This window comes from Neofelis nebulosa, chromosome 2 (assembly GCF_028018385.1).
Source record: "Neofelis nebulosa isolate mNeoNeb1 chromosome 2, mNeoNeb1.pri, whole genome shotgun sequence".
In the NCBI taxonomy this organism is placed as follows: domain Eukaryota; kingdom Metazoa; phylum Chordata; class Mammalia; order Carnivora; family Felidae; genus Neofelis; species Neofelis nebulosa.
In genome coordinates, this window is record NC_080783.1 from 68,779,969 (window position 1) to 68,794,218 (window position 14,250).

The 14,250-nt window shown below is 37.9% G+C and overlaps 1 long non-coding RNA gene across 1 annotated transcript; it reads left to right on the forward strand.

Annotated features, from left to right (window-relative positions):
* The first annotated feature begins 1,075 nt into the window (after nucleotides 1-1,075).
* LOC131493001 (uncharacterized) lies at nucleotides 1,076-13,876 on the forward strand. Its single transcript, XR_009252392.1, has 3 exons — nucleotides 1,076-1,297; nucleotides 12,052-12,264; nucleotides 13,777-13,876. It is a non-coding gene; the product is annotated as an uncharacterized LOC131493001 (long non-coding RNA).
* The last annotated feature ends 374 nt before the right edge of the window (nucleotides 13,877-14,250 follow it).

The window sequence follows — 14,250 nt, forward strand, 5'->3', positions numbered from 1 at the left end:
ACTATGGATAGGTAAGAAAACGGATAGGTAGAAATTTTCTAACTAATGCTTATTGAAAGCTTGTTAAAAATTATTTTCATCAAGCTAAGATGATATTATGAAGATTCCATTATCATAGTTAATAAATCCATAAAAATGTAAAAAGAATAATGGTAAGTCTTTACTTGTTGTAACTTATATTTGCAAAAAAAAAAATCTCTAAAACTATTAAAATGTATTTTGATGATAGAATAGTAGACTAAAATTTGAGACAAATGCTCTAGAGAACAAAAAGCTGGATAGAGGGATGCGTGGGTGGCTCAGTTGCTTAAGCATCCAATTCTTGATTTCAGCTCAGGTCATGATCTCACAATTTGCAGGATGGAGCCCTGAGTCAAGCTCTATGCTGATGGCACAGTGCTTACCTGTAATTCTCTCTCTCCCTCTCTGTCTGCCTCCCCTGCTCACACTCTCTCTTTCCCAAAATAAAGTAAATAAACTTAAAAAAAAATCTGGATAGGGGCACCTGGGTGGTTCAGTCAGTTAAGCCTCTAGCTTTGACTCAGGTCATGATCTCACGGCTTGTGAGTTCAAGCCCTGCATTGGGCTCTGAGTTATCAGCAGAGCCTGCTTCAGATTCTATCTCCCTCTCTCTCTGCCCTTCCCCCACTCTCTCTCTCTCTCTCTCAAAAATAAATAAACATTATTTAAAAAAAGCTGGATAGAAGAAATATGTGTGGGAAATCTGTAACTCAGCTCTAATTTGTAAATTTGTTTACTGGTTGTATTGAGGGTTTGTGGTAAGCAGTTACTGTTTCTACATTAAACACTGGTTTGCTATAACCATGGCTACATTTTTCCCCCCGTATCACCGAATTGCCTCATGAAGAAAGGTGTCATCTTTTGAGTAGTGACGGCTACATTTCCATTGTCAGCAGCCAACTGATTATATTCTGCCAGTTGACTGGGAATAGTCCAGCCGTCAGAGTGTGCCAATGTGCTGGGAGAGGTCCAGCAACTCTTTGGAAGTGGACTGGCCTTACCTGGAAGAGCTCTGGTGGTCAGGATGCACAATTCCCTGAGCTGAGCTCAACAGCCTGTAGACATGGGTCATAAGAGTCCTCTGCTGGCTATGGCTCAGGTGACTTGAGGGCAGTTTGCTGGGGAGAGTTCAGCAAACCACTGAGAGAAATCTACTAGAAACAGTCTGACAATAAATTAAGGGAAAATTCAATGGCAACATTCCAAAAGCTATAAAAGCAACCCGCTAAAAATTAGAGGCTTGCATGGATCCATAAGGAGAATTCTTGGCAGTCTGGTGAGAACACTAATTTTCTTTTTTCATTTTCTTTTCTTTTTCTTTGGTTCTTGTGTTCTTTTTTTGTTGTTGTTGTTTTGGTTTGCTTGTTTGCTATTTGTTCCAGAACAGCATACGAATGGTACAAAAACACTGTCAACTTTTAAAATACGTACTGTATAAAATATATTTATGTTGCTTTGAAATCATGCACACTGAAAATATTATCTTTTAGAATTCTAACAGTATGTATAGTTCAAAGTTAACTAGGATAGAAATAAGTTTGGTTTACCTTCTGTATATTTTCCTATTATTAGGATAATTGAAGTGGAGGGACTGAAAGACAATTTAATACATGAAATTTCTTTTATGAATAAAAATCAGATCAGTTCTTCAGAACTAAAAGAAAAACAACAACAACACCAATTTGGTCTGGAAATTGATTTAATTTTGTTCCTCTCTGGGCAAAAACACTATTGATTTTCAATTTAGTATCAGTATTGAAGAAAATTCATCCTCAACTCTTTATCATTGCCCTAAAAAGTCTGTTTACTCATTATTCATTTACTTATTTATATCAACCAGGGTTAAGTGAATAAAATTTGAGAGTTTATACCTACTAATAGGTATAAATATCATTTATAAAATTATATCTCTCTGATACCAACTGGAGATAAAAGGGGAAAAATACCAAAAAAAAAAAAAAACACCCTATGATATTTATGTTGCAAATTTTTGCTTTTTTAATTGTGATTTTTATTTGGGATGTACTAACAAGTTTGAATGATGTTGATGTATAGGTTAATCAAACAAGTACTGACCCACATTACTAGTTGTCAGACTAGTATTTTAGTATTATTAGAAAGTTACAAAAGAGGGACAAGGTACACTCTTTACTTTGCAGGAGCTTATCATCTCAAATGTATTCCAATATCTATCTATTTCATTTCTAATCAAGTTAAATTAAGAAGTAAACCATACTGTACCTTAAACCCAAAACAACTATGATTATTATGTATTCTTCCCTAAGTAGCGAGCACTAGGTAATTACAATTCAAATGGTCAAAGTTGAAAGATCTTTTTTCTTTTATAATAATATTTGGAGGAATTAAGAAATGTTTAAAGTAGAAAAAGGAAATATGAAAATTGGAATACAAATATAAAAAAAAGAATAAAAGCCTCCCTCTAGACGATGTTCTTTTGGAGTTTGTATTTTGTTACACTAATGTGTTATTTATTTTAGATAATGCATAGTGAAAAAAAGCTTAAGTTTTGTAACTAAGAAGACCAAGAAAAGGCATAAGTTCTCTTGCATTGTTGGAATGAGGCTATTTTAAAACCAGCCAGGTGAACTTTCTGATCTTTGGTACACAGGACAAGGCAGATGGAAACTTGCTATTTTCCCTGGAGTGTTTTGGTAGAACACCCTTACATTTTGGGATGAGGACATGATACATGATAATTTGGCTGCTTTCAGGAAAATCTGTTTACTAGTGGAAAATTATGTTACGAGATAATAATAGGGTAAAATTTACAATGCTTGCAAAACATGTATTGATATTTAATCAGGCTGATGTTTAAACAGCTGATCCTATGAAATTTTACACAGACACTGGATTCTCCAGGTATTATTCTAGACATAGTCAAAGGCTCTGCCATATTACTTTTCAAGTAACAGTATCAAAATAGTGTGAGGTTTCTTCAATGCTTAACTTTAAAATGTTAGCACTTCTGCTCTGTTGAAATAACCACACTGAATCTGGGCTTTTATGGCATTACGAATAAAACATTTCCAGGCATTTCTTTTGTTCCTTCGTCATCGTGGAGGATGAACATAAACAGGCCGTCATAAGTATATGATTTACAAACAGAATAGTGCATGATCTTCACACAGTGGAAAGTATTTTAACTTAAATATAATGTTACTTTATAACTAAGTTTATGCAAAATAAGTTATTAATAATATTCTCTTAGGCAATCTTTGCTGCTTACCATATCTACAGTTCTGCATGAAGGATAAGACATATCTATAGTTCTGCATGAAGAAATTAAATTAAAAATATATAATTAACATTTGTTTAGCATCTTACATCTTATAAAATATATTCACATACATTTTCCAACTAAATCTACATATCTACAGTTCTGCATGAAGAAATTAAATTAAAAATGTGTAATTAACATTTGTTTAGCATCTTACATCTTATAAAATATATTCACATACATTTTCCAACTAAATCCTTATGCCAACCTGTGAAGCACCTAAGGAATATAATTTATCGCCACTATAATAAAAAGAAGCAGAAATTCATAATCAGTGACTTTTATAAGGTCCTATCATACAGTTAGTAATCTGCCGAGAATAGAAATCAGCTCACCTCCTCTGATTTTAATGCTTATGTGCTTTCCAACACAAAATTTTGCCAGCCTCAAAATTAGAGATTCATAGACATTAACGTCTAGATTGAAGTTGATGGATCATTCAGGAAACAAGAAGTTTGGTACATAATCACTAACATGTTAAGCTAAGTTCTAGATAAACATGGGCCTCTGTATTCTAAACTTGATCGAGTAAAAATAAGTTTGAATGCAGGTAGTTTCAGGCATGGTACAATTTTTATTTTAAGCAAGTTGGCTTTTTGTTTCCCTCATGCTCGTGCCTCCTTATCACAATATGGCTGCTGCAGCTCAAGACACTGTCTTTTTGCCCAACCACGTTCCAAGCACAAAGAAAGAAGTAATGGCAAAAACAGAACTTTTCTTGGAAAATAAACCATCTTTCTCAGCACATTTCTACTTATACCTCAATGAGCAGAATTGAAACACACTATCAGTCTTAGCAGTAGCACTTTCTCAGAAAGTGAATACCTGGCCTTTGCCAGTCTCTGCAGTGGTAGATGAACAAGGGGAAAAGCTTGAGGCGCCTGAGGGCTACTGAGTTATAGGGTCTGTCACACAACAGAATGGCAGAAAACAAACAAACAAACAGCAGAAACTATCCCTGCTCTCAAGAAGTCCACATTCTAGTACCAGAAATAAAAATAAGTACATGAAAGGCCATAACACATTGGAGGAAGTGAAGTGCGCGTTTCTTATAGAAATGAATATTAAAGAGGTCTAGATACTCAGAGAAGGGAATAGTTATAATTCTCCTGCTCATACCTTTTCTCCTTACATTTTGACCAACTATTCTCAGGAGTTGCATCATAACAATGAACTGAGGAAAAGTAGCAAATAACAACGAACTGAGGAAAAGAAAAAGAATGTTCTGGCTTACATAACAGAAATAGAACCATAAGTGGATCCTGGAACTTAAACCAATTTCATCAGGGTTCTGTCCTTCTCTATCTCTCAGCTCTGCTTTTTCTGAGCGGGCTTTGTTCCCAGGAATGTTTCTCTGATGTGATTGCAAAAATAATTGGCAGGTCTAGGTTTATTTGTCCTTTAAGCCTAGCAATCTCAGAGAAAATAAAAGTATACTCCTTTCCTGTAGCCGTCAAGAGTCAAAGCCCTGGGGATACTCGGATTGCCCTGGTCTGGTCACATGCCCATTGACCCTGACCTGATCACCCATCACTATGACCAGGGGTATGGTGAATCTGATTGGCAAACCTCGATCAGATGATAACTTGTGTGTTAGGAGTGTGTGTGTGTGTGTGTGTGTGTGTGTGTTGTGGTGTGTGTGTGTGTGTGTGTGTGTGTGTGTGTGTGTGTGGCAGATGGAGGTGAGGTGCAGGATAATAAAGACTACTGATTAACCACCTCCAGTCAAAAGGAGCCTTCACTAAATGGAAAAAAAGATTATAAACAGACTGAAAATGACAAATACCCTACACAATAGGTACTCTACATTCTAAGGATGGGAGCAGTGAGTTTTCATACACCTCAGTCCCCCAGAACCTGAGCGGAAAGATGCTTACACAGAACTGCTTGGTTAGCAGGCTAGTCCCTGCACTGTTTGTCCCAGCATGGCTCAGGGTTGCTCAGGTGAGCGGCACGTTGTCATTCCTGGCACTTACCTGTTGCAGGAAAACAGGAATCTGCATTTTGCCATCTATCGAAAATATATCCCTCAAACACGAGGACACACGAGGCTGTTTGTGTGCCAAAGGAATTTGTGATATTAAATTTATCGAATGCAATTAATCACATAATTCTACTCATTCACTGTACCTGAGAAGCATACTAGATTCCATGTATTCATGCTAGATATTTTATTTTCATTTGATCACATTTTATAGAATGTGTTATCTATCCTGAACACACACACAGACACTTACTCTACAACTTTCCTTGACCCTAATTTTCCTTTTCCTCAGATGAGTGGGCTATTCCTGCTGCCACCATTTATCATAACTGTTTTTCTTCTTAGACTTCTATAATGTGGCTTCGATTCTTAATGCTCTTTTGAAACTTCACTCTGGAGTTCACCTAATTCAGTGGCCCCATCTCAGTCCAAATTTTCCTCGACCTTTACATGGCATTTTTTTCCTGTTAATCAACTTCTCCTTCTTTCCTCTGTTGGCTTCCATTATGGCCCTCCAGAATTTGACTCTAAATTACCCATCCAACATGGTTACCTGCTTCTCACTATCCCAGAAATAAACTCTCTTCACAAAACTCTTGCTGAATCTTCTGTTTTGGAATGTCTTCTCCAATCTAAATGCTACCTTTTCCTTCAGGTTGCACATCACAGTTTGCCAAACATTCTAGTCTGCAGAACTTTTTCCCTTCGTACGACTTCATTTTTATGAGTATCAATCATTCTGATAATTCTTACATGAAAATCATCTTATTGTTAATATTGTCAATAATCTGAGAATGAGAACATTTTACTTTATTTGTTTTCTGAGTTAGTCCTAAGTCATTCTTGAGCACATCATAAGTACATTACAGCCATGTTTTGAATTAACTTTGTCCTTTAGTGTTTAATATTTCTGTGAAGCCACAGAAATTTTGTTGGAGTAGCAGAACATGTTTAAATTTAAGAGTAATAAAATGAAAAAAAAATAGTGAACTATGTAAATTTAACTCTCATGTCCCTAAATGCAAAATTTCTGGGAAAGAAAGGTGTGTAATGGCATATCTCAAGGGATGAATATATTCCAGAAACATCAAAGAATAACACTTTAATCTTCAGAGCAATTAATATCCATCTCAAAAATTAAACCCTCCAAAATTAATATTGGCAGCACATATTACAGTCACTTAATATTTTAACATTTCTACATTTTAATAAGATTTTAATAATATGAAAATAAAGCCATTATAAAAGGCAGTTTACATTCTCACTAATTCTACGTGATTTAGAACTTCATATATAGCAAAAAAGCTAAAGGATAGAACGGATTAAGGGATAGAAAATGTTTTAATTAAGAGCAAATATCCAAGCAAGAAAGGATGCAACTCAAATTTGAATTTCAATATCTCTAAATACATTAATAGAAGTAAAAATATTTCTGCCAGTTAAACATTCCTGATTAAATTTGTCTCAAAACACAGCATTTCTTGAAACAATCTACTTTTGCAAATTTAAAGATCCCAGGCCTCTCCTTGTCTAGTGTTTCAACGACTGAAAAAGTCTGGTTCATACTCTATGCCTTCGTTGTGATCAAACACAACCTTCGTTGTTTCAAACCTCAACTCTTAAATTTCCTTCAACTTCCTTTGCTGTTGTGTGCATTTTAAATGTGTGACAAGCAGCATTTTCTCAGCCTAAATTCCTGTGACTTTTGAACGCAGGTTCCTCTCACTGGCTACTGAAACAATCCCAAGAGTTGAGTTGTTTCTTGTTTCACTAAAATGCATTCTTTGCATGGTTATTATTACACATGAAGCTCATGAAAACCTTCGCTGGAAATATTTAAAAAGTAAAATACATTTACTATTATCTTATACAGCAGTTCCAGATCTTACAAAAGAATCTCAATTTTCTATGTTCACTAATGTAGGACCAAGCTTTTTTTTTTTTTTCTTTTCTTTTTCTTTTTTTTTTTTTTTACAAAGCCATCTAAGGATACTGAAAGGAAACCCTAGTTTTAAAAGATCTCCCAGTTTTTCATAATGTTGTCTCTTAACTGGGAATCGTGGAGACAGGACCTTCACCAAAAAGTTTACCTCCTTTTCTCCATTGTCCATTTATAAGAAGTCTATTTTTCAGTCTTATTGTCTAATTCATGTTTAGAGGGCAGTTATAAAAATAGACTGGCTTTATAACTGAAAGAAATAAAATATTCAGCTCTGATAATTAAATTAATTCAGTGTGCTCCTATCTCTCAATAGAAACTTGTGTGTATTTCTGAACCATTCAAATTCCTACCACACTTCCTGTGTTTTTTTGTTGATGCTTCACTCCTTTGCTGGTGCGCCCATTATTTGTGTGAGATCATTCCTTGGAATGCATCTCAGTCCTCTTTTTATATCCTTAACACAGTGCCCATAACTTTCACATAGGACTTGTTTGATAAATGAATGAAGGAACAAATGATCGGTCATTGAATTGTATGAAATTACCAAGTGGTTTCACTCATTCCAGAAATGATCCAGTTGTATGGCCTTGAGTTCTGTTGTGTTAATAACACCAAAAATTCCTAAGAAAATTTCAGAGACACAAGAGTAGTGATCAGCAATATTTTTGACCAGGACGTCATTTTAGGAAATAGCAAAAAGTGTTTGCAACTATATTTTGTGTATCAGAAAGTGTTTTGCTATCCTTATTTTTCAACATTCATTTATAATTCATTTATTACTTACCTGACACAAATGTTTCTTTTCTTTTCTTTCTTAGCTAAAATGTTAGCATCTATATAGCTTCCAGCTATAGTAGTAACTGATTTTAATACTATGCAGTTTAACAGATTTTACTGTTTGATAAAATCGCTTTTAAATTAATATATTTTGTCTGTCTTGGCTTATAAAGTATCTCATTATTTAAAAGAGATTCATAGACTATTCTTTAAAGGAGATATTTTCAACTGAAATGAAACAAATAATGTATATTTGCTATAGGAAGTATACCTCATTCCACTTCCTTCGAAATTATGCAATTTTCACTACTCACTTTCTTGGTAACAGTCTTAGCAAGGATTTAAACCGAATAGTGAACAATAAATCTAGTTGTCAATAACTTCATAGATAATTGTTTTTGAAATTTCTTTTTTTTTTTTTTTTAAATGTTTATTTATTTTTGAGACAGAGTGCAAGTGGGGGAGGGGCAGAGAGAGAGGGAGACACAGAATCCGAAACAGGCTCCAGGCTCTGAGCGGTCAGCACAGAGCCCGACACGGGGCTCGAACCCACGGACTGTGAGATCATGACCTGAGCCGAAGTCGGACGCTCAACCGACTGAGCCACCCAGGCGCCCCGAAATTTCTTTTTAAAAATTACTTAGGATAAAAAAAAAGGTGCAGAAATTGAAGAGTTGTGTCCTTATAGTAGATCGGAAAGCAGAGAGAATATAGCAGTAAAGCAACCTATGGGAAACTAGAAAATGTCAAATCTTAAGGAATAATTATTAGCATTGTGCTTGACACCAAATTTTACTTATTGAAGGCTTAACATATGCTAGGTACTCTCATAAATGTTTCACATGAACTAACTCATTTAATCTTCATATAACATTAGAAGATAAGTGTTATTACCATTATCATTCCCACTTTACAGATGAGAACACTGAGACTACAAAAGATTATATGGTAAAGTCAAGGGCTCAGGCCAAACACCCCTTTCCTTTTCTGTAAGGAATTATGCCATTTGGGGGCATAATAGGCCCAACAGCATTCATTAGGAGTCATAGACCACCTTGTGACTGCCTGCTAATGCCATAGTCTTGTGACCCACCAGCTTACGTCTAGTCCAAGTCTCATGCTGGGTCTGTGGGTGCTCGCTATGGTTTGCAAATTTAATGAGTCAATTCTTTTATATCTTTAAGACTCAGGCAACATCATATGAAGTACCCCATTACTACAAAGGCTACTTTGGGCCTAGAAGAAACCAGACTTGATCTGGGGCATATCTGTATAAGCTTCAAAAATTAGAACTTAGTATATTGCAAAGCTAGGCAGGCCACAATTTACTTCCCTGAGCCCAGATTATACAATTAGACCCTACAGCTCCAGAGCAGATCACTAAGCCCAGAGATTTGCAATGATGTGCAATGGTCTGGTTTAGACTAGGATTGGTCTGGTTTAGAATAGAACTCCTGTGTAGGCCTAGGATGGTGAGAAGGAGTGGGCAGTCTTTCTGAACAAGCCACAGTGATGACTTTTTAGATTCATAACTGGTCATGATACATATATGTGTATTCTATAGTTTCCTTGAACCAAATGGTTTCCAGAGCCTTTCAGACAACTAAATACCACAATTAAATAATACAGGATATAAGGGGAATTTTGCATGTGCTCAGCCAAAGAGAATATTGATCTCACATTAATAACACAAAAAGTCTGGATAATCTACAAAACTATAATTTTCCCTAAGTCCATCAGAGAGAGCTGAGTTCATGAAACAACAAGGCAAACTGAATTCCAGAGTGACAACTCCTCAAAGGAGGCACACACACACACACACACACACGAATTTGACCTGAATGGGAAAGGTGGAGGCCATACAATAGGTCCAAGAAGTTAAAATTTTAATGAATTGTTGAAGGCCAACTATAAACTAGAATATAGCTTGAAATAGCTAGGAATCCCATACTAAAGTATGAAGGAAAATTCATACTTTATCATAAGTCCATGGGACTCCATTAAGTGTTCACAAGACTCCAGATGAAAGCAAAAGATGCTGTATGTCAGAGACAATCAGCAGCTGCTATGGAACAGGCACAAAGCCTTTCTTACTTCACTAGACCCACTGCTAGTAGGAAGGAAAAGCCATCCACCACTGGGATGGGGAGCAGCAGACCCTCTGACCTGCAGCTTCTAACACCCAGGCAGAAATGCACTGCTTCTGGGGAAGAGGTAGAAGGAAACACCTTTTTTATGTATCATAAAAAGTAGAAAAAAGAAAACACCAAAACACTTTGGCCCCAAGGAAGGGATGGGCAGCCATATTAAGCCCAGGATGTTTTACTGAATGGCAGGTTGCCCACTTAAGACCAGCAACAGACAGAGGCAGGTGTTGTAGGAATTCTAAGCAAGCCCACAATTTGGATAGACAGGGCCTGGTTAAGATGAGCTGGAGGATGGGGCGCCTGGGTGGCGCAGTCGGTTAAGCGTCCGACTTCAGCCAGGTCACGATCTCGCGGTCCGTGAGTTCGAGCCCCGCGTCAGGCTCTGGGCTGATGGCTCAGAGCCTGGAGCCTGTTTCCGATTCTGTGTCTCCCTCTCTCTCTGCCCCTCCCCCATTCATGCTCTGTCTCTCTCTGTCCCAAAAATAAATAAAAAACGTTGAAAAAAAAAATTAAAAAAAAAAAAAAAAAAGATGAGCTGGAGGTGGATACCAGACATACAGAAACACATCCGAGCATGGCTGCCTCGGTCTAGAGCACATTTTAGAAATGAAACAATTGTTTAAAAATAATAGGTAAATTCTAAAGTTCAAGAATGAAACCAATGTTGCCACATATTGTTTCTAATCTTTCATAAATGCTGAATAATATTTTCAAAACTAGGTAAACACTAAAGAGGGTGTTTTCTGACCACTGGCTACAAAATTAAGTAACGTTTTCAATACGATGAGTTATAGTTCAAAGGAAATGTGTTTACATTCATTATGTGATCTGATCCTCAAAAATATCTTCACCGGATAGAGTGGTTTAGGAAAAAAAAAAAAGGAAAAAAAACATTGGATAGTAACTCAGGGATTTCAGCTTTAGTCTATACTAACTAGAACTGTCTGATGAGTTCTCCTACATTGCTCTGAGCTATGATTTCTTTAGCTGCAAAATGAAAAGTTTTAAACAAAGTCAGTGGATCTCCAACTTTTGTATAGAGAACTACTTGGAATAATTATAAAATGCAGACCCCAAGGCCCTTCTACACCAGACATTGCTTAGTCAGTAGGTCCTGGTGTTGCCCAAGCAATCTGACACAGGTGGTCTCAAGTGTAGACTTAGAGAAAGATGCCAAACTCAGTGATATCTGATGCCCCTTTGGGTCTAAAGCAGGACACATATGATTGTCACTGTTGTACAGGTCAGTAGGTGAGGGCTACAGATGAAGTAACTAGGTTGGGAGTCACAGAGATAGTGAGTGAATAAATACAAATAATATCTTCATATCCCTAGTTCAATGCTTTTTCTCTTAAATTATTTTGCACACCATGACAAAGATTGCCTCGTCACTTACTGTTGTGTCTCCCTTTTTCCCTTAAATATTTAGATAAACTGGATTTCCCAGTCAGCCTTATGACCGAAGTTCAACCAATAGAATGTAGGCCGAAATAATGAACTCCAATTCATATTTGTCCTTAAAAGTCTCCCAGGCATCATCCTCCATATTCTTTCACAATTTAAAAATGACTAGAGATACCTATGAGCACCTAGAGATAGAATCACCAGATGGAATGGGCCCGGGTCCCTGAGTGACTGCCTGGTGCACAGTCTTCACCACCTGGGCCCCCACAAGACTTGCAACAGATTGTTCTGTGAACAAGAAATAGATCTGTGTTGTGCGAAGCCACTGAGAAACTAGGTGGCTATTAGCAATCAGTCCACCAAAGACTTAACTCTCCCACATTATAACTCTGCAGAGGTATAAGATGACAACAACATACAACTTTGAGATGTTCACCTATATTACTTTTTTTCTTTAATGTTTATTTACTTTTGATAGAGTGAGTGCACTTGCAAGTGGGAGAAGGGCAGAAAGAGGAAGACAGAGGATCCAAAGCTGGCTCCATGCTGACAGCAGAGAGCTTGATGTGGGGCTTGAACTCACAGAATTGCAAGATCTGAGCCGAATCCTGATGCTTAACTGACTGAGCCACCCTGGCGCCCCAACCTATACTTTTTGTTCTGTTTCTTTCATTCTGTCTTTCTTACTCAGGTACATCCCTTTTCTTTTCCCAGGGTGGATGGTCTAAGGATTGGAGGGTAGCCTTGGGGTGAGGATTGGGGGGGGGGGGGGAGGGGGAGGAAGCAGCTGGACAATAAAAGAAATTAGCTTATGAATCTGCCTTGTTTTACTGACAAAAGCCTAAGGCCAAAACAAGGAGAGTTTGTGACTGTAGGTAGATGGTCTCAGTCCAAAAGAGGAAGAAAAATGGCTTTCCCAAGGTTTGAAAAGAAGGTCCCGCAAGCTGTGCCAGAAGTATTTTTCCTGTCCTTATCCTTCACCCTTGGAAGGAACTTTAGTTGACTAGGTATGGTAGGGTCCCCACCTTAAGGAAAGAAAAAAAAAAAAAACCCTCAAGGCAACCTGGCTATATGCATACATGACAACATCCCTCAGGACCTTGTAACAAGAGACCACATAATCAGACATCATGTTTGTGTGTTACCATATATGGGAGACAGAGAAGTAGAAAATGTATAAAAAACTACACTACATGGCGTTTGGGGCTCAGTTCTTTGGGTACAGACCCAACTGAGCCGTGCTGGCATGAAGAAAGCTGCTTCCTGGAGAGAAAGGCCTCGGTGTCACGACTCGTGAGGGAATCCTGTTACATAGGAACTGCCGAATCTGCATCTCTGCCCCCTAAGGCTTGCTTCCCCAGAATACTGGAAGCCTTACTGATCCACAAAGAGGAGGAATCAACAGAGAAATCAGCCTGCCCCAGGAACCCTTGAGAGTCATTGGTTTAGCTGTGGGTTTCCCTTTCACTTCTAAGCATATCACAGAATCTCTCCAGTTAGTGGACAAATACCACAGTTCCCTCTCTCCTCCTCAGGTGGAATACTTTTTTGTCAGCATTTCCATGTAAGATGAAACTCCAATCTTCCATGGGCTTAACAGCATGTACACTTACTTCTTTTTCCTGTATTCTGTTTCTCCGTTACACCCGCTAGTGTTTTCCACACTTCCCAATAAACTCCTTGAATTTACATCTTTGTTGCAAGGTCTGATCCTGAAAGAATCCAGACGAAGACAGAAACAAAGAAACCTGTGGATCGGAAGGCAGGGGTAACCTGTATTTACTTCTAGACCAAAGATACAGGTGGTGGTGTTGAAAACCTACCTCTGTGTTTTGAAACCAAAATAGAACGTGAAGACAGAGTTTGGGATAAAAAAGGAACAATAGCTTTATTGCTTTGCAGGACAATGGAGGCTGCAGCAGGCTGAGGCAATCCTCACCACCCCAACCCCACCCAAGGGCTAGGGTGGGTTATAGGGAAATATAGGATCTAGCCGAATTTCTAAAGGAGTTGTGTATGCACTGACAGCCTTGTTCCTTGTGTCTTTAAGGTGGTATCAGGTTCCTGAAACAGAAGTCTAAAAAGGAAAGGGTAAGGTTTGCAGAAGAGAGGAAAAATGTTACTTAGTTTAAAACCGAGCCTCGGGAAAGCCTTAGTGCCGGCATTTTGATTTTTGTTCAACTTAACGTTCGAGCGGTTTCAGGGGTGCTGCAAGAACTGAACATTTCATTGGATCTGGGAGCAGAATGGCTTGCACCTTGTTTCTTGAAAGAAACCAATGATGATGATGGCAAGACCCTGGGGATGAAATGCTTTCATTTCAGGTGTGTCTAGGTAAGCAGGGCCGTAGGCAAATTCACAAAATACCCATGCCCAAAGTTTGACATAAAAGTTGCCAAAGGATAGGGCACCTGGGTGACTCAGTTGGTTAAGTGTCCGACTCTTGATTTCGGTTCAGGTCATGATCTCACGGTTTGTGAGATCAAGGCCTGCACAGGGCTCCATGCTGACAGCGCGGATCCTGCTTAAGATTCTCTCTCTCCCTCTCTTTGCCCCTCCCCCGCTCGCTCTCTCTCAAAATAAATAAATAAATATTTAAAAAAATTTTTTTTAAGTTGCCAAGAGCTGAAAAACCTGAAGGAGTCCTATACACCTGATGACTCAGCCACATCCTAGA